The sequence below is a fragment of the Hevea brasiliensis genome, chromosome 16 (genome assembly GCF_030052815.1).
Source record: "Hevea brasiliensis isolate MT/VB/25A 57/8 chromosome 16, ASM3005281v1, whole genome shotgun sequence".
In the NCBI taxonomy this organism is placed as follows: Eukaryota; Viridiplantae; Streptophyta; class Magnoliopsida; order Malpighiales; family Euphorbiaceae; genus Hevea; species Hevea brasiliensis.
In genome coordinates, this window is record NC_079508.1 from 33692101 (window position 1) to 33712511 (window position 20411).

The 20411-nt window shown below is 33.6% G+C and overlaps 1 non-coding gene across 1 annotated transcript; it reads left to right on the plus strand.

Moving 5' to 3' along the window:
* Nucleotides 1–1371: 1371 nt before the first annotated feature.
* LOC131175142 (small nucleolar RNA R71) lies at nt 1372–1479 on the plus strand. Its single transcript, XR_009145303.1, has one exon. It is a non-coding gene; the product is annotated as a small nucleolar RNA R71 (small nucleolar RNA).
* The last annotated feature ends 18932 nt before the right edge of the window (nt 1480–20411 follow it).

Sequence of the window (20411 nt, forward strand, 5' to 3'; positions counted from 1 at the left end):
ATCTCCCATGTTGAGCTTCTCATAGATAGAAAGGGGCATAAGGCTAACACTAGCCCCTAAATCACATAGAGCTTTTGTAGAACAAGATTCTCCAATGTGGCATGGAATTGAAAAACTCCCTGGATCCTTTAGCTTTGGAGGAAGTTTCCTTTGGAGGATAGCACTACATTCTTCTGTCAAAGCTACAGTTTCATCATCTTCAAGTTTTCTCTTGTTTGAGAGAATTTCTTTCAAGAATTTTGCATAAGAGGGCATTTGTGAAAGAGCATCAACAAAAGGCACATTTATATAAAGTTTCTTCAAAATCTCTAAGAACTTCCCAAATTGCCTATCAAGCTTGGCTTTGTGAAATCTTTGTGGAAAGGGAAGTTGTGGCTTGTAGGGTTCAGGAGGTATATATTTCTCTTCTTTTTCTTCAAATTTCTCCTTACATTTTTCTGCACTCTCTTGTTTTTCACTCTCATCAGTCCCTTTTTCATTTTCTCTCTTCTCACTGTTTTCACTCTTCTCATCATTTATAACTTTTCCACTTCTTAAAGTAATAGCTTGACACTGCTCTCTTGGATTTTCTGGTTGACTTGGAAGCTTTCCAAAAGATTTAGCACTTGAGGAAGATGCTTGTTGTGCAATCTGGTTTTCGGCGATACATTGTGTGTTTGCATCTGTTCCAGCCTTGCTTTCACCTCTCTCATCTCCTCATCATGCTTATTTTGGTTGGCAAGTATCTGTTGCAATAAAGCTTCAGTGGTGGAATTTCGTTCTTGCTGTTTTGGTGGAGGGTTCATATTTTTCTGCTGAAAATTAGGCAATGGTTGCCTATTTTGCTGATATGGAACTTGACTCTGCTGTTGTGGTTGAAAATTCTGATTTTGAACTTGACCTTGTTGATTGCCCCATGAAAAGTTGGGATGATTCCTCCAATTTGGATTGTAAGTTTGAGAATAAGGATTCCCCATTTGCTTGTTTCCATAATTACCAACATATGCTGCTTGTTCTCCATAGTTTACTCCACAGCTGGTTGTTTCCTCTGCATAAGCCACTTGTTGTGAACTTCCAGCTGATGATGTTGAACTAACCAACATACTCAGGTCTTCCATCTTCTTAGCAAGGACATTTGTAAGTGCATCAAATTTTGCATTAATCATATTGAATGGATCAAGATCATACATTCCAGCAGCTTGCCTTTTCTGAGTTGGAGCTGGTCCTCTTGGACTACTCCAAAGATGAGTATTCTTTGCAATTTTCTCCAATAGCTCATAAGCTTCATCTTCATGCTTAATAATAAATTCTCCTCCTGTTTGAGCATCAATGATTCCTCTGATTGCAGGAGTGACATTTGTGTAGAAATTCTGATTTATCATCCATTTTGGAATGGCATGATGTGGGCATAATCTTTCCAATTCCTTCCATCTCATCCATGACTCATAAAGAGTTTCATCTTCTCTTGGTCTGAAAGCTGTCATTTGATTCCTCAACTCTTGAGTTTTTCCAGGTGGAAAATACTGTGCAAGAAATGCATCAGTGAGTTGCTCCCAATTTGTAATTGAGTTGTGAGGTAAAGAATCAAGCCAATCCAATGCTCTATCTTTCAAAGAGAATGGAAATAGCTTCAATCTTGCTGCATCATCAGACACTCCAGGTTGTTTTTGCATGTCGCAAATCATAGCAAATTTCTTCAAATGTGTGTGTGGATTTTCAGAAGGATGTCCTCCAAATTGAGAGTTTTGGATCATTTGAAGAACTCCAAAATCCATCTTGTAACTATTTGCATCAATTCTTGGTCTTGCTATACTCTCTCTCAAGTCATCAAAACGAGGAAAAGCATGATCCATCATACTTCCCCTAGGCACGTTTGCATTAACAACTTCTTCCCCTTGGACTTCATTTTCATTGTTTTGACCATTTCCAGCATTACCAACACCAATTCTAACTCTTTCATCAGCCATGTCTGCTTCAATTTCAATCTCTCTCACAGCTTCCTTCCTTTTTCTGGTCTCTTTCTTATTGGCCTTACAAAATTTCTCTATTTCAGGATTGAACAATAAGGTTGTGTCAGTTGTGCTTCTAGCTCTTCTCATAAAAGATTAAAGTACCTGAAAAAGAACAAACAAACACAAAATGAAAAAAAATAACAAAGATAAAACTAAAAACAACTAAAATGATCAAAAACTCAATCTTAAACAAACAACTCCCCGGCAACGGCGCCAAAAACTTGATGCGTCCCAACCGCAAGTGCACGGGTCGTACAAGTAGTATAGAAAAATATCGATCCCACGAGGAGTTGTGTTAATGATTGAATTTTCGATATAAAAGTTGACTAAATTGAAGTATTTATGAAATTAAAATAATGAATTAATGGGTAATGGAGTATGAAATCTAAATGTGCAAATTTAATATTCTATTCAACAATGTATTAATTAAACTAAAATTGCATCAAATAGAAATAAGCAAGTTCAAATATGGCAATATTTAAAATGGCAAATGATTAAATTTGATTAGAAATTAACAATGGTAAAAGGTGATTAGGAGTTCGGATTTCATATTCGAGCTATTCTGGGATTTTAAATTGGTTGTCCAATCTTATGAAACTTATGAGTTTTAAGGAGATTAATTCTTAAATCCTTTGAATTCCCTTTCGAGTGAGACAAAGAGTGCCTTAATCAAACTAATCCTACTTTCGTGGAGTTAGAATTAATTAAGACCCATTAAGTTCCTTAATTAATCTGTGAATCCTCTTAATCCTTAGCCTATTTCTAGGTCTAAGTTAATTAAGTCCAATTTCATTATTATCTATCACAAGGCCTTCTCCTTTCGGTGCTTCAACCATGGATTAAGAACATTACTCAATAGGATCCTACATTAAGCATGTCATTAAGCATACAAGAAATGAATAAAACTCATTAAGACCACAAAATATGGATTACCCAATCAAAATCCACAAAATATCTCAAATATTACAACCCTTACTCCAGAATCAAAAGTAAACTACTCACTATCCATAATGCTTACAAGATATGATGAGTTTAAATGGAAATAAAGCTTTAATCTAAGCTAAGAAGTAAGGAATTAAACACTAGAAATGTAGAAAAGTGTAAAGAAAGAAAGAAATCTGCAAATCTTGGTTGAAAATGGTGTGGAAGGTGAAAATGACTCCTTAAATTCTGCTCAGCCTCCTCTTCTTCTTCTTTGCTCCTTGCCTTCTCTAAATTGGGAAAATGAGACTATATATAGCATTTTTTCTGACATGGAGCCCTCAAATAGTATGTTCTAGGAGGAATACATTAAGGGAATCTTACTTGACTCATTAATGAACTCTTTATGGGATTGCATAAGTGGATCGCATAAGTTATGCGATCCCTTATGCGATTTCTACTGGTTCTGGGTCACTTATGCGAAGCTGCATGACTTGGTGCATAGGTTATGCACAATTTCGTGAATGTGCATAAGGGAGGTGAGAATGTGCATAACTTATGCAGTCTCCTTATGCACATTTCGGCTGGTTCTGGAACAGTGATCTTCCTCCTTATGCAGAACTGCATAGCTTATGCGGCAAGTTATACACAGTTTGGTCAATGCATATTTCAGCTTGAAAACTTGTTTTTTGGCATCTTTTTGCTGTAGAAGACACTCCTCAATGGCAAAATTCTCTTTAGTCCTTCAAAAACACCATTTTTCCTACAAAACAAAGTAAAAATTACAAATTAGTGCAAAATTGACAACTATGAAAAACTAACTAATTAACTAATGAAATTAGCTAAAAATGACTAATAACCAAATAAAATGATTGTGAAATTAGACCTAAATGACTATGCAAGATATGTGCATCAGGACCTATTAGTAGTATGCCCTAGAGCATATCATTTAGTATGTATCTTGTACATGTTTTTATTAATAAAAGACATTTCCACTTTTCCGTTTACATAAGATATTTATGTGTAATAGAAAAGGTCCATTGATATTTTGTTAAAAATTATATTCTTAAGTTGTTAAGAATATGAGTGACAGTATTTCTAGTATAAAGTATCATAAATAGGTTCACAATCGAGGATACTTCATAATAAGGACATGACTTATCCAGAAAGATTGTGTTCATATTTGTTTCCAAGTTATTTATATGAGATATAAAAAAGATGGAATGGTGAGTCTCATGCCATATGACAAACATGATAGGCACTTATAAATGATAAATAGGTCGAACCAGTGACACTTATGACAAGCACATGGAGTTTACTCTTGTCAATGTTTTGTCATAAATCATATCAGTGCATATAATCTTTGGACCTGAGATAGCACAATTATCTTGTATATAGGTGGTTTGAGTTTGATACTGTTTTCATACTTGTACTATGTATGGGTATATGGGCATGTGTTGGCTCCTACTAGTTATATATGGAGGTAGGTGTTGATCAAGATGGAATCTGTTCCTCTAAGTAAATAGAGATAAAATCCTATGTTCATTTAATTGTTCTTGATGTTTCAAGTTCCTGGCCAGGAAAAATAGATTTAATCAGAAAAGAGTTTCTGATGAGAAAATCTTTTTAATCAGGAACTGGAATTAAAAGAGAACATAATATTCATAGCAAATGGAGTTTGACATAAACCATGACTCTAGCTTGAGTTGGGATTTTGTAACAGAGAGATTCCAGTGCATGGGAACATATGATTATAGGTTCATTTAAGGTAAACCTTATTACTGATTAGGTGGCCATGGCATGCTATGCTAGGTGTTAACCATGGTCTATGAGATGCATTAAATGATTTAGAGAAATCATTTATTGTAAGAAAGAGTTTTGATGATATTAAGAGTTGATATCATATCTCATTGCCAATTAGTGATGAGCCTAGTAAGTCACGCACATACACAAGTTATCACCTAATTAACTATGATTTAATTAATTAATTAATTAATTAAAGAGTTTAATTGATTAATTAAATAGGTTTGGTTTGCAATTAGATTGCAAAGTCCCTAGCATGACTTGAAACCAAATCTAGATTATTGGATGTATAGTATAAGTTAAATTTATATTTAAAGTGTTTAAATATGAATTTAATTAATGAGAAATTAATTAATAAAGATTAATTAATTAATTTATATTTGATATAAATTGATTAGAAGAAGAGAAATAATTATTTTGGGTTAAAAACTCAAAATTAAGACACAGGGGCATTTTGGTCATTTCACAGGGTGACATGTGGCACTATGAGATGGTGACACATGGCATTACACATAAGCTTGCCAAATGTCTTTTAATCATGTAAGATGATTAAAATTAAGATTAAATATAGGTTTGACACTTGGCACAATGTGATTGGGTCAATTAAACCTAGAGCCAATCAGAAGGTAACATGTGGCAAGGGTTTTAAGTGATGACCTAGCTATATAAGGGAAAGGATGAAAAGAAAAATACCTAGCTGCTATTTGTTTCATTGTGGCCGCCCCAAAGCGCCTCTCCCTTTCATCTTCTTCATCTCTCATCAATTCAAAGAGATTAACCAACAATCTCTTGAATTAAAAAATACTAGAAATCGTTTCTAGTGTCCTGTTTACATCTTTAATCTCTTAAAAGGCAGAACTTAATTTTCTAATTCATAGAAAAAGCTTTAGAAGCTGTTCAAGGGCTGCCATAGGTGTTCTTGGTGTGAACAAGCTAGAGGCACAACATCTGGTGTCCTGAAGACGCATCTCAAAAGGCGCAAATACATTGCAGTGCATCAAGAGATTAGTGTGTTTATTCTTGATTTAATCTAGGGTTCTAAAATTAATCTGATTAATTTTAAAACATTAAATGGCAAATACAGATCCAAAAACATATTAAAAGAGTTTTAATATATTGTTTATCATTGAAATCAAATAGATAAAAATAAATCTTACATGATGCATGTGACTTTAGGTGAAAATTTTTGAATTCAATGGTATAAACTTATGTTTTTCACGCTTCCGCTCCGTCAGGACCACCATCTAATTTTGAATTTTCAGATTAGAATTGGTCCTTGGAGAAGTTGATCAGTCTTGTAATTTTAATCCCATGAGAGGACCCATGGCACAAAGAATTTTGAAGCAAAAAGTATTAGTGGGTGAAATATATCTTCTTCAGTTGTAGGCTTATAGTGGGCTTTAAAAGTTATATACCCTTGATAAATTTCAAAGGACAAAATATCGGGGGTGGTTCCCATCCAGTTCTACCATTAGGCGAACCATCTAGGAAAGTGAAATTTGGAGACAGTGTTGAAGAAAAATAGCCAAGTGTGACAGTTGCTGGAGTTTTGGATTAGGAAAGCATTTATCTAGGCTTGTTGATAGTCCCAGTATGTGAAAGTTGTGGTAGTGGGAAGGCTTTGGCCAAATTTGGCTTAGAATTTCTTTGGAAGAGATAGGTCTTAACCCCAGTTGGAGGGATGGATGACTTTGATAATGGTACGAGTGGAATAGTTTGAAATAGGGGAGTTTTTCTGGGAAGTGTTTGATCTTGACTAACTTAGTTTCAACCAAGATGCTTTGGTAGTATGCTAGATCTTTAGATCTTTCCCACGACTTATAGTGCCAAGAACCAAAAAATTTAGTTGCATGTGAACGAGGTTTAGGATCATAAAAACCATCTTTAACAGTTAAAATGCTTTGATAATAATCTTTTAAAATTCAGTTAAAAATTGAACTAGAGTCTTGTGAAAAGTTTTGTTAAACCACTGGTTCTTTTGGTTCTAAAGTTAAAGCTGTTGTAGGAATAAGTCTGGGAGTTGAAATAGTTTGAAAAACTTGCTTTTTAGAGACGGTTTTGGGATTTTGAACAATAATTTCTCTCTCAACTTCTTGAGTGCAAACTTGAGATAAAAGTTTTTTGTGTTCTCCTTCTGGGAGTGAATCCCTTAGGGACTGGCAAAGTTCAAGGTGATTAATAAGGCCTATTAGCCAATTTTGTAAGTCATTTGGGAAAGTTCTAAAGGAGTTTGTGTTAGTAGTATGCCCTAGAGCATATCATTTTTTATGTATCTTATACATATTTTTATTAATAAAAGACAATTACACTTTTTTGTTTACATAATCAATTTATGTGTAGTTGAAAAGGTCCATTGATATTTTGTTAAAAATTCTATTCTTAAGTTGTTAAGAATATGAGTGACAATATTTCTAGCACATAGTATCATAAATTGGTTCACAATCGAGGATACTTCACAAATGACATGACTTATCCAGAAAAGATTGTAATCATGTTTGTTTCCAAAGTATTAATATGAGATATTAATAAGTTGGAGTGGTGAGTCTCATGCCACATAATATACATGATAGGCACTTATATATAATAAGTAGGTCGAACTAGTAGGTCGAACTAGTGACGCTTATGACAAGCACGTGGAGTTTACTCTTGTCAATGCATTTTCATATATCATATTAGTGCATATAATCTTTAGACCTAAGATAACACAATTATCTTATATATAGGTGGTTTGAGTTTGATACTACTTTCATACTCGTACTGTGTATGGGTATACGGGCATGTGTTGGCTCCTATTAGTTATATATGAAGATAGGTGTTGATCAAGAAGGGATCAGTTACCCTAAGTAAATAGGGATAAAATCCTATGTTCATTTAATTATTCTTGATAATTCAAGTTTTAGGCCAGGACAGATAGACGTAGCCAAAAAGGTGTTTCTGACAGAAAAATCTAATTAATCAAGAATTAGAATTAAAAGAGAACATAAGATTCATAATAAATGGAGTTTGACATTAACTATGACTCCAGCTATAATTAGAATTTTGTAACGGAGAGATTTTAGTGCATGGTAACATATGATTAAATGTTCATCTAAGGTATTCCTTATTACTAATTGGGTAGCCATGGCATGCTTGCTAGGTGTCAATTGTGGTCTATGAGATACCTATAATGATTTAGAGAAATTATTTATGGTAAGAAAGAGTTCTAATGATATTAAGAGTTAATATCATTTCTCATTGTCAATTAGTAATGAGACTAATAAGTCACACACCTACACAAGTAAATCACCAAGTAAATTATAATTTAATTGATTAATTAAAGAGTTTAATTAATGAATTAATTAGGTTTGGTTTACAATAAGGTTGCAAAGTTCCTAGCATGAATTGAAGCCAAATCTAGGTTATTGGATGTATAATATAAACAAGTGGTGAAATTAATTAATTAATTAATTAATTAATTAATTAATTAATTAATTAATATGTGATATAAATTAATTTGAGGGAGAAATTACAATTTTGGATTGAGAACTCAAAATTATAGACAAGGGGTAAAATGGTAATTTTGCACATGGTGACATGTGGCACCATGAGATGGTGACACGTGGTACTAATTAAGGAGTGTCATTTGTCTTCCATATGATGGAAGATGAAAGATGATGATTTATTCTTGGCTTGACACTTGTCTTAATGAGATTGAGACAAATATAAAGCAAGATTAGTTCATGGCTTGACATGTGGCACCAATTAGTTGGATTTTGTCTCTTGTAAATAAATGCAAGACAAGAAGAAGAATTAATCTTCTTCTTCCTCTCTTCTTGTTGGACGGCACAAGTGTATCTCTCCCTCTTCCATTTTTATTCCATTGACAAGTGAGAGAAAGCTTGTTTTTCTCCTTGAATTAATTTGCTAGAAAGAGTTTCTAGTGCACCCACATCCATTAACCCTCACCAAAGCAAATCCATCTCATTCAAGTGGTTGGTAAACTTCAAGAGAGGTTTTGGGATTGCAAAGGTGACCTTGGTGAGCTTGTGGTGGACAAGCTAGAGGAGCTACAATTGGAGCTCTTTGTCACACTTTATCCCTGGTAAGGCATGACATGTTCCCATAGCATACCTAATGAATTACCGAACTCCACTTACTGATAACCCATTAGTTATGCTACAAAGGATTTTAAAACAAATCATAGCTTTTTATCTTATCAATTCTTTTGCAGAAAACTGCATGAGAATAGTTAAAATTCCATGTAAACATTCATTGGAAATAATGATAGACTAAATATTGTAAGAGTTACATTTTTATAAGTCTCAAAGTAAAATACAAAATAGTTACAAACTCAAGTGCTTGTCGTGTTCCTCTGCATTCTTTGAGTACACCAAAATATCATCAATGAACACCACAACAAACTGGTCCAAATATGGCCTGAAGATAGTGTTCATCAAGCCCATAAAAATAACTGAAGCATTAGTCAACCCAAATGGCATTACCAAGAACTCATAATGGCCATACCGAGTCCTAAAGGCAGTTTTAGGAATACTTTGCTCCTGCACCCTCAACTGGTAGTAGCCAGATCTCAAGTCAATTTTGGAGAATACAGTTGCATCCATTAATTGATCAAACAAATCATTGATCCATGGCAGAGGATATATATTCTTTATGGTCACCTTATTCAACTGTCTGTAGTCTATGCATAGGCAGAGAGTACCATCCTTCTTCTTCACAAATAATACTGGTGCTCCCAAAGGTGACATGCTAGGGCAGATGAAACCCGTATCTAAGAATTCTTGCAATTGCACCTTCAACTCTTTCAACTCAATAGGTGCCATCCTATAAGGAGTGATGGAGATTGGCTCCACACTAAGCATAGTCTCAATTTCAAATTGCACCTCTCTTTCTGGAGGCAATCTCGACAATTCTTCCAGAAAGACATCCGAAAAATCCCATACCGTAGGAATATCTTTAAGATCTGGACTCCTCACCTGGGTGTCTATCCCATGAGCTAGATAAGCTTCACATCCCTTTCTAATCATCTTTTTAGCAAGTGCAGCTGAAATAATGTTGGATGGCAATAACTGCCTCTCCCCGTGTATCACTACGTCTGCATACTCGAGAAGACCAAAAGTGACTATCTTCAGTCTACAGTCAATCATGGCGTGATGCCTGGCTAACCAATTCATGCCCAAGATGATATCATAATCTCGAAAGGACATTTCAATTAAGTCTGATAGGAATGTATGTCCTTGGATCACCAAAGGACAATCTTCATACAATTTATTCACCCTAACCTCTTGGCGTAAAGGACTAGTCACTAGCACATCATAATCTAATTTCACACAAGGAATTCTACTCCCTGAACAACCAACATAAGGAGATTTCCCTCCATTAGTTCATATTTATGATGCAATGCACTATATGTATCAATAATGACAATTGAGCAGTTATACTTATAAAAAATTTTTAAATATGCAATTTCAAAACTTGTGTGAAAACCAAAGCTCTAATACCACTAAAACATGTCACACCTTATCCCTGATAAGGCATGACATGTTCCAATAGCATACCTAATGAATTACCGAACTCTACCTACCGATAACCCATTAGTTATGCTACAAAGGATTTTAAAACAAATAATAACTTTTTATCTTATCAATTCTTTTGCGTAAAACTATATGAGAATAGTTAAAATTCCATGTAAACATTCATTGGAAATAATGATAGACTAAATATTGCAAGAGTTACATTTTCATAAGTCTCAAAGTAAAATACAAAATAGTTACAAACTCAAAATGTGATAGCAATGCAATGCTTTTAAATACAAACTACTCAATGTCCATACATCAATACATATAGGTACAAAATACATCCAAAGGAATCACAAGGGTATACCTAACATAAATACTCACAAACAATACTAAAATGCTGCTTCCAAGTCTCTCAGTCGGCAGGCTTCTCCTTTCCCTTACTTGCGACAGCATAAAGAAGCTATCGCTAAGTATATCACTTAGTGGTACACAACTAAAATTTTAAAACTTAAGGTAAAACACAATTTGTCAAAGCATAATAAATCACATCCTTCTTAAGCATGAAAACATCACAATAGTTCTAAGTTCATAAGAGCCATTTATTAGAATAACATTTCAAATGAGAAATCACACTTCATAAATCACAATTCACAAAGCATTAGTATTGCCAACATCAACACACAGTTCAGGTCATGACACAAAATTTCACGATCAGTGTCGGTTGTACACCACGACAAAGCAATCTCAACCTCACTAATCATTATTAATGAGGGAAGGGCTAGCTAGCTAAGAGTACTCATGTAGTCTTACCCCACTAACTGTTATTAATGGGAGACATAATCATATCAAATATCAAACCCCAAGTAGCCGTTACTATTAGAGAGTTCCGAAAGGACTGTTATGCTAACTGTAGTTTCAAAACAACTTTCAAGAGTTTCTAAATCAATAATCACTTTTGCAAAACAATAACATATTCAAATTATCATAATACCCATAAAAGGGGTGACAACACACAAATTTCTCAAATGCAAGAGAAAAACCATACCTCATTCAAAATAAACTCATTTCAAATCAAACTCATTCAAATAAACTCATTCAAATCAATTTACGAAGTTAAACAAAGAAAAAGGATAGTTGTGCACAAACCTTTAATAATTCTCCTTCCTTGTTGCCTACTTCTCCTTGTCCGTTCTAACTTCTTTTTCTACTGAAAATACAAAAATAGAATACCTCAATACTAATCTTAATTGCTACCAAGAACTCATTACATGAATGTCTAATGTATCCCAAGTTAGCTTTGCAAATTTTAGAGAGTTTTGGTTTTTGGACAGCTTGGTGCCCCAATCTGTGAACCTAATTTTTTCCTACTTTCAATTATAATTTAGTGAGGTGTTCTTCATGAAAATTGTTCTTCTCAGCCTTAACTTTATTTTCCTTTTTAAATCGCCTAATTCAGAGCTGTGTAGCTCAAGTTATAGCCTAAACACAGTTACTATTTATGTTACTGTTTACCCTACAGTTTCAGTTCTAGCAGATTTAATGATCCAACTTCGTTCAGCAATTTGATCAAGTTAAGTCCATAATTTGGTCTAATGTTCTGCATACGAAATGTTCTACTATGTCTTAGGTTTCCATTGGTTTAAGAATCGCCTAAATTGAAGTTTTTTAGAGATAGTTATAGCCATGCAAAATTTACTGTTCATATGGTAAATCTGTAGATTCCAGATTTTCTACAGATTTGATGATTCAATTTTGCTTAGTAATTTGATTAGGTTAATTCCATAATTTGGCCTTAAGTTCTTCATATGAAATGTTTTACTATGTTTTGAGTTTCTATCGGTTCAAGAATCACCTAAATCGGAGTTTTCTAGAGAGAGTTATGGCCATGCAAATTTTACTGTTCATGTGCCTAATTCTACAGGTTCCAGAATTTTGTCTCCAAGTTTAAGCTAAGTTTTAGTCAATTTCTGGGCAGTTTCTAGGTTGGGTCTCTTCATGAAAATTCTAGCCCTATGTCTTAAGTTTCATTTCCAATTGGCTTCATACCAATTAGAGTTGTGTAGCTCAATTTATGGGCTATCAAACATACTGAACTCAGTGTGCAAATTCTGCCTTAGGTTCAAATTTTCATTTCTTTAATTATTCCCACTAACCAACCTCAATTCACATTTAATTCACCCAAAATGACTATAATTTAGTATTGACACATCAATGGCACTTCCTAACACAACTCCACAATTTTCAAACACCAAAGTTTACAATTTTCCCTAATCCTACTATTTCATTACTTCCATTCATCAACCCAATGTCAATTCAAACTAAATAAACCTCAAATGACTATAATTTAATACTACACACACCAATTTCACTCTCTAGCACCAAAACCCAATTTCCCCATGAACCCTAATCTTCCATAATTCAATTTATGTAATCCCATGAAATCTTACTACTCCCAATCATGCATACTACTTCAATTTAACTTAGATTTATCATCAATTTAACTAAGATACATCAAAACCTTAATTTTCCCTAAGTTGGCCAAAACCCTAGTTTAGATTTCCATACATGTTTTCTTTCAATTTCTCATATTATTTCATCACACCCAAACTTGATTTAAAGCATACTTGATAAATCAAGCACGAAAGAGAGAGAGCTTACCTCACTTGATGATTTTTCCCACTTCCAATCTCTTCCAAATCTTATTCTTCTTCTAATCTCTTGTTTCCCCTTACTTTTAATCTCTAAATCAAAGATTAATTTTATATTCTCTACCAATTAGGTGGAAAACCCATGGAGGACAAGTGGGGAGATCATGGGTTGGGAGAGATTGTGAGTGGAAGAGTGAAGAAAGAAGAAAGAAGAAATAAAAGAAAGGGAAAGGAAGAGGGAGAGAATATGGGGCGGCAACAATGGGAAAGAAAGGGAAGAAATGACTTTTTAATTTGTCTTATCTTTTATATATATTTATTCCCAAAATTAGTTTATTTCAATTAAAAATTTTAATTGTGTCAAAAATGTAATAAAACTTACAATTGTATTTCCTTTCTTTTCTTTTTATATTTGCACTAAATTTTCCTCAATATTTCTTCATAATTTAATAAATTTATTTTCATTTAATTTAATTAACATTTGGGTCAAAAGTCAACTCTTGAGGTGAATTGACTAAAATGCCCCTCATTGGCTCATAATCCTTCTTTTTCCTAATACCCGTTAAATCCTTAGGCCTTTGGTTCACTTGAATTTTTATTGTGTCTATCTCAATTAATTTTGTATTTATTTTTAGTCCTCAAGGTGTTCTTTGAATAGTACTAGTCACAGACTAAAAATGGTACTATTCATAACTAGGAAGTTCGGGGTGTTACACTCTTGGAAACTGCCAAAGGAAATTAAGAATGTTTATTTAGCGCCTTGGAGGTTAGTTGAATTAATCTCTACCATTAGTTAGGGTTTAATGAATTAATTTTTAATTCATAACCTTAGATAGCAAATGAACTCCTAATGTGTGCCAAAAGTGTGATTTGGCATGCCAGAGGGCATTAGAAGTCATATAGGTTCATAAGCTACTTGGTATGCTAGCATGTAACCCTAGAATAATTTTTGAAATTCAACCTTCTAATGGCCCAAACCCATGCTCCCGCTGCCTGCAGTTCGGAAAGTTGAAGGTTGGCCAAGTTGGTCAATTTCCTTTTAGAATAAAGCATTCCAAGAGACAATAGGGCTTTGGGTAGTTATCTTAGGTTGGCTAAGGGAAAGTTGTTAGGAAAAAGCTTGGAGTTTAGACGAAGTTTTCTTTATAGTGGAAGCTGTAGCTTTTTCTTTTGTTGATTCTTCAGCCTTTTTTTCTTGGGATCATGATGAGGAGTCTGCAAGAATTCACGAGTTAAGAAGTCAGGAATAGAATTCATATCTCCTCTAATATACTCGATATCAAAGTCAAAGATACTAAAAATAGCTTGCCAACGAGCAAAGATTTATTTTAAAGTAATGTTTTGAACATCTTTTTTCAAAACTTCTTTTGCAGATTTGTAGTCAATTCTAAGCAAAAATTTTTTATTAACAAAAAATTTTTGATTAAGCAAATCACTTTGAAATTTTTGAATACAGATAACTATAGATAAAATTTCTTTTTTAATAGTGGAATAGTTTTTCTAGGTTTCATCCCAATGTCCAAAAATATACTGAACTATAACTTCTTTATTATTTTTAAGTTGCTTTAGGATTCCTCCGTATCCAAGATCAGTGGCGTCAGTTTCAACAATTTTGAAGGCAAATGGATCAGCAAGATGTAAGCAAGGAATTTGCTTTATTTGAGCTTTGATTTTCTGAATGAGGGAAGTGTGTTCCTGTGTCCAGGGCTTTGGATTTTTCTTAAGTCTTTCGTGAAGTGGTTGAAGCAATCTGTTCAAGTTTGAAAAGAAATCTAAGACATAGTTTAGACATCCTAGAAATCTTTGAAGTTGGGTTTTTTCAAGAATTTTGTCAAGAAATTTATCAGTGAAGGCAAGTGATCTTTCTATTGGTGAGATTGTGCCATTGGAAATATAATGTCCTAAGAATCTAACTATAGTCTGGAAAAGACTAACTTTGGACTTAGAAACTACTAATCCATTTCTTTTGGCAACAAAGATAAAAGTTCTTAAATGCTTGAAATGTTGCTCAATAGAAGATGAAAAGATTAAGACATCATCAATATAAACGATGCAAAATGCAGAGTATGGGTTAAAAATATCATTCATTATGTGTTAAAATTCAGATGGGACATTTTTCAAACCGAATGGCATGACATTCCATTCATACTGGCCAAATGGAACAATGAAAGCAGTTTTGTAACGGTCTTTGGGAGCTATCTGAATTTGCCAAAATCTTGATTTCATATCAAACTTTAAAAAGATTTTCATGGAAAAAAGTTTTTGAAGAAGATCTTTTTTGTTTGGAATCGGGTAACGAATCTATTTCAAAGCTTTGTTAAGAGGTTTGTAGTTAATAAAAAGTCAAGGGACTCCTCTTTCAATTTCGGAGGATTTGTTAACGTAAAAAGCAGCATAGCTCCAGGGAGACCTGGAAGCAGAAATTAATTTTTTAGAGAATAGATCTTTAATTTCGTTATGACAGTGGTTTTCAAGTTCTTTATTCATTTGAATTGGTTGAGCTTTAGTAGGAATTTGGGATTCTTGAAAATCGTTTTCATAAGGGAGATCAACAACATGTTGTTTTCTTTCCCAAAAAGTGTTTGGAAGATCAGAACAAACAGTATTTTCAATTTGTTGCTGAAAAAGAGAAATCTTTTTCTTTAAAATAGGATGTTCAAGTTGATTTTGAATCCTTTGGATTGAAATAGTTTGCTTTAAGTTTTGAAGTTCCTTTTTTTTTTTGTTAAATTAAGCAATTGAGTTGATTTTCATAAACAGAATAGGCTTTGATAATATGCAAGTTATGAGTTTGGGGCTTTTCAATGAAAGGAAAACAACCTTATATCTCTGTGAGTTTTATCTATCCCCCTAGGCTCTGATACCAAAGAGACGTAGGGGGATAGATTGATTGCTATCTTATATCTCTGTGAGTTTTATCTGTTTGGTTGATGCATTCCTAAGCCCTTTTGAGGATTTGAGTTTGCTGGTTGTAAGTCCTAGTGGTTTGGTTGTAAATCCAGAAGTCATACTATAGGGAATGTATTAATTAAACTATTTAAATCATGGATATATTTTATAGAAATCAGTCTGTTTCTAGCTCTTCTACTTCTGGAACTGGAGAGAAGATAATCAATAGTGAAAAATTAATGTAACACCTTCACTTTAGGTAGTCCGTACATTTTACTGTTTCAATGACTAACGTCTGTTCGGACAGTCAGGATGTCTGGAACTACACTCGAACTACTGTGAGGAAGCATAAATTGACTAAATAAAGACCAAGAAAAATTAAGGAAAAATAAATAAAATGAATTGCAAATGAGTTAAACGAGTTGGAGTCATAGCGATGGGTGACCGTACCGGAAAGCGACTGTGAAGACAATTACCGACCCCAGACCTGCGAGAAACCCTAGGAAATAATTTTTAGGACTTAATTGAAGGTTTTATGAGGTATAAATGATATTAAAAATGTCAAAGAAAATTTAGAAAAATTTATTAATTGGCATAGACGAATATAACCCGACAAGCATAACGAAGGGCATTTTGGTCATTTTAACCCTAGAGTTGAATTTTGACCTAAATGCTAATTAAAATGAGAGAGATTCAAACACATAAAATAAATTAAAATTATGAATTATGGAATAGAAAAAGGGAAAAGAAAAGAAAAATCAAGAAATAAAAATTAAAGGAATTATGAGGTAAGCATGACATAGGGGTGATATAATTAAAAAATTTTAAACCAATTAAATCTAGACATTTACATATATAAGAGACAAATCTAATTAAACTATTCCTATCATTTTCATCCCATCTTGTTCCTTTTCAAGATGTTGGCCGAACCATCTTAACAAACTTCCTCCACCATTTTTGTTTTTTTCAAGAGCTTAATTTCTCTCCTTTTCTCACCCTAAAATCCATAGTTATTTCACTAAAATTTGTCCCCACACCTTGGGAAACCTAGGGGCAGCCAAGAATTGAAGAAATTCTTAGAGTTCTACAAGCTCAGACTTGACCTCAAAGAGGTTAGTGCAAGATTTCCACTTCCTTCCTTCTTTAATTGTTGAAAGCATGCTAAAATAAGTTTGTATGACATGGAATTGAAAGAAAATGAGAAGTAATTGAAAGGATCAAAATTTGGCAGCCATGAGAGAAGTAGAATTTGATGTTTTTAATTGATATAAACTAGTTTAATGATGATACTTGATGAAGTTGTATTTATTATAAATTGAATTGCATGGCATATGCATGAGATTGACACTTTGAGTTAGGGTTTTAACCTAACTATTGGGGATTTTGCGCTATACTTGAAATTGTCCTAATTGAGATGAATTGTTGCTTATTAGAAGTGCCATGTATGCCAAATTGTAGTTTGGGAGTTGGAGGAAATGAAATTGGGAGTGCCTTTGCTATGCAGGTTGTGAGACTCTTTGAGTCCAATTTGAATTTTAACCTATAACTGAATCTGTGTTGCTCCAATTAGTATGAAGCCAATTGGAGATGAAACTAGGGCTAAAATAATCCATTTTTCATGAAGAAACTATGCCCAAATTCTATCCATAAATTGATCTAATTACTATTTGAATATGGCTTACCAAATCCTAAACCCAGAAAAATGACCAACATGTTCATTTAGCCATAACTCCCTCTAGAAAGGTCAGAATAACCTAATTTTTATACCATTGGAAAGGTTAAACATAGGAATACAACTTTTATGCAGAATACAGAGCCCAGAAATGCCTCTAACCAAACCAATTGCTAGCATAATTTAGGTAACAAAACTGTCCAGAACTATACTGCCCGGAATTTACTGGACATAGGCCTGCTCGACCAGTTTTGGAAAAATGGTCATAACTTGGTCTACAAAAATTCAAATGCAATGAAACTAGTGGAAAAATTTCTATAAGAGATAGATATACAACATTGGTGTTTTGACCAAAACCCAGAAATCAAGGAAACTAGGTTAATTGGCTAGGTCAAGTTAGTATGCAAATTCTGGAAATTTGCCTAAGTTACCACTTGATACCAAAATAGTTCTTTGATCATATCTCCCACTAGGAAACTCTAATTGGGATGAGCCCTACTGTTATGGAAAAATAGGGCTCCAACTTTTTTTGAGACACTGTCCTCAAATTATGAATATAAGAACCCTAAAAGGTGAGTCAAAGTCACTGACCTGAACTGGAATCCTGTTAGCATAGGGTACATGAGTCCAGGCTAGTGATTTGACTATAATTAATTCTATAAAACTTGAAAAATTGCAATTCAAAATTTTGAGTGATCCTAAGACATAGGGCAACAATTTTCATGAAGAACACTAGGCCTAAAAGTGGCTATAACATTTTCAATTAATTAGGTAAATTTTAAGTCCAAAAGTTCCCTAGTTATGGAACCAGAATTTGGAAATGAACCAGTTGTAGTTATTTGACTATAACTTGAGTTCTAAAACTCCAAATGATATGATTCAAAAGGGAAAACAAAGACAAGACATAGAGAAATAACTTTTATTGAGGAAGTATGGTCAAACAGTGGCCACAAATTGATCAAATTGATAGTTAAAATTAAGATACTGAAACTAAACCTAAAGAAATGGTTCATGAAATAATTTATTTTATGGTAGGGACTTAACCTTAATAAATTGCCTAATGCGTAAACTACATAAAAGTGCAAGTGAGACCTACTTTCCACTACATAATGATACATGACATGAAATAATAAGTCTAAAAATTAAGTAATAATGTTTAAATTGCTCAAAGTATACCTAGACTGATGTATATAGCTTGGATACCAATTAGGGATTACAGATTGTAGTATTGCTCACATGAATGATCATTGACAAACAACAAATGTCCGAGATGGTTGTTATACTGGCTTTATGCCTGCCCATTAGCCATAGTGTCTATTATCATTTCTGGCTTTATGCCTGCTCGCTGGCCTTGTGCCTGACATGACCAATGTATGCTTGATAGACATACAGATGTCTGACTAGTATACTCCTGAGTATCCAGCCTTTATAATCTGTTATAGGTTACTTGGGCACTAATAAGAATTTATTTAGACAGAGTATGAGAGGAATAAATATAGAAGATCCTAATAGATTTAATTATTCCTAAAGTTTATTAAATATATGAAGGACCCAAATTACATATAAATACACATAGCTTAGTTATTCTTGGTTATTTAATTACTTTTATTTTAAATTATGCACCACTAAGTAATTCACTTAGCGCGTTGATTTTCCATCGCATAGGTACTAGAGACCAGACACAGCTGCATCAGTAGCCACAGTAGTAGTGCTTTGACGTAGATTCACCAGATCTGCCATAGCCCAGAGTCACCTCAGCAGTTTATAATTTTGTTGGTAGGGCCCATGTATAGACTTAGTATTTTGGTTTATTGTACATAATATCATGTAATCATATTTTGTGTTGTAAATAAATTTGTAAATTTTTTATATGAATTTCCATATGAATGAAATATATCTTTTTCTTGGAATTACATGAGAATTTGTGAATGACATGATGTATAAGAAAATGGATGGAATATGATTATGTTAACAGGTAAATAGTGAAACTTGCCAGATGCTAATAAAACAGAGGAGGCTCTGTCCAGTCTCCACAGAAATAAATAAATAAAAAATTCCCACAAATGGATTACCTGTTTAAATGGTATTTAAAAATTAACAATAAACATGACAAGACAAGATAGGGTGCTCTGGCACCGAATGTGGCACACCTTGCTCGGCTACACTGTATACGGGTAAGAGGCATCACAATTAATTATTGAAGACTTTAAAAAACTAATAGATAATTGGAAACTTCCTAAAGTCCAAAAAGATAAGATCTATAAGCAAAGCAAATTTAACTTCCTCACCAAAACTGACTATAGCATCAAATTGAAGAAAGAGATATTCCAATGACAAAGCCTTTTGAGATCATCAAGCTTTTAACTTCTACCTCTTTGAACAAACACAAAATCAAAGGTTACAACAACGTCCATATAGAATTAGTTCAGGTGGGAGTTAAGCCCTTGACTAAAGAAAGTCTAAAAACTTCCATTTTTGCTGTCTTTAGAGATGCTCGCTTCTATGACTTCCAAGATTCTCTACTTAGTTTTATTGAGTCTAGTCTCTACACTAGTCCAATCTCTTTTGAATGTTACCCAAACTTAACTATTTCTTTAAATGATAGAAATTTGCTTAATAGTCTTGTTTTGCAGATCAAAACTCATAATTATAATATGCATCCTGGATCTATTCCTGTTGCTTTGATTTTTAAAGTTCATTACAAAGCCATGATGACTATTTTTGCTTCTAAAGTTCTTATTCACAGTCAAAAAAGAGAAACCCTCCTCCTCCAAACTGACCTTACACGAGCCGGTGCTGTCATTCTTAAAGCCATCAAATGGAATGAAGTCTCACTCCCTAAGGACTAGATCCTAGAAGGAGCCACAAGACCGTAACCACTACCTCCACCTAGCCCAAATACCCAGCTCAAAGAAATCACCCAATACCCTAATGGGAAAGTAAAGCTTTCTTTTGCCAGAAGACCCTCAAC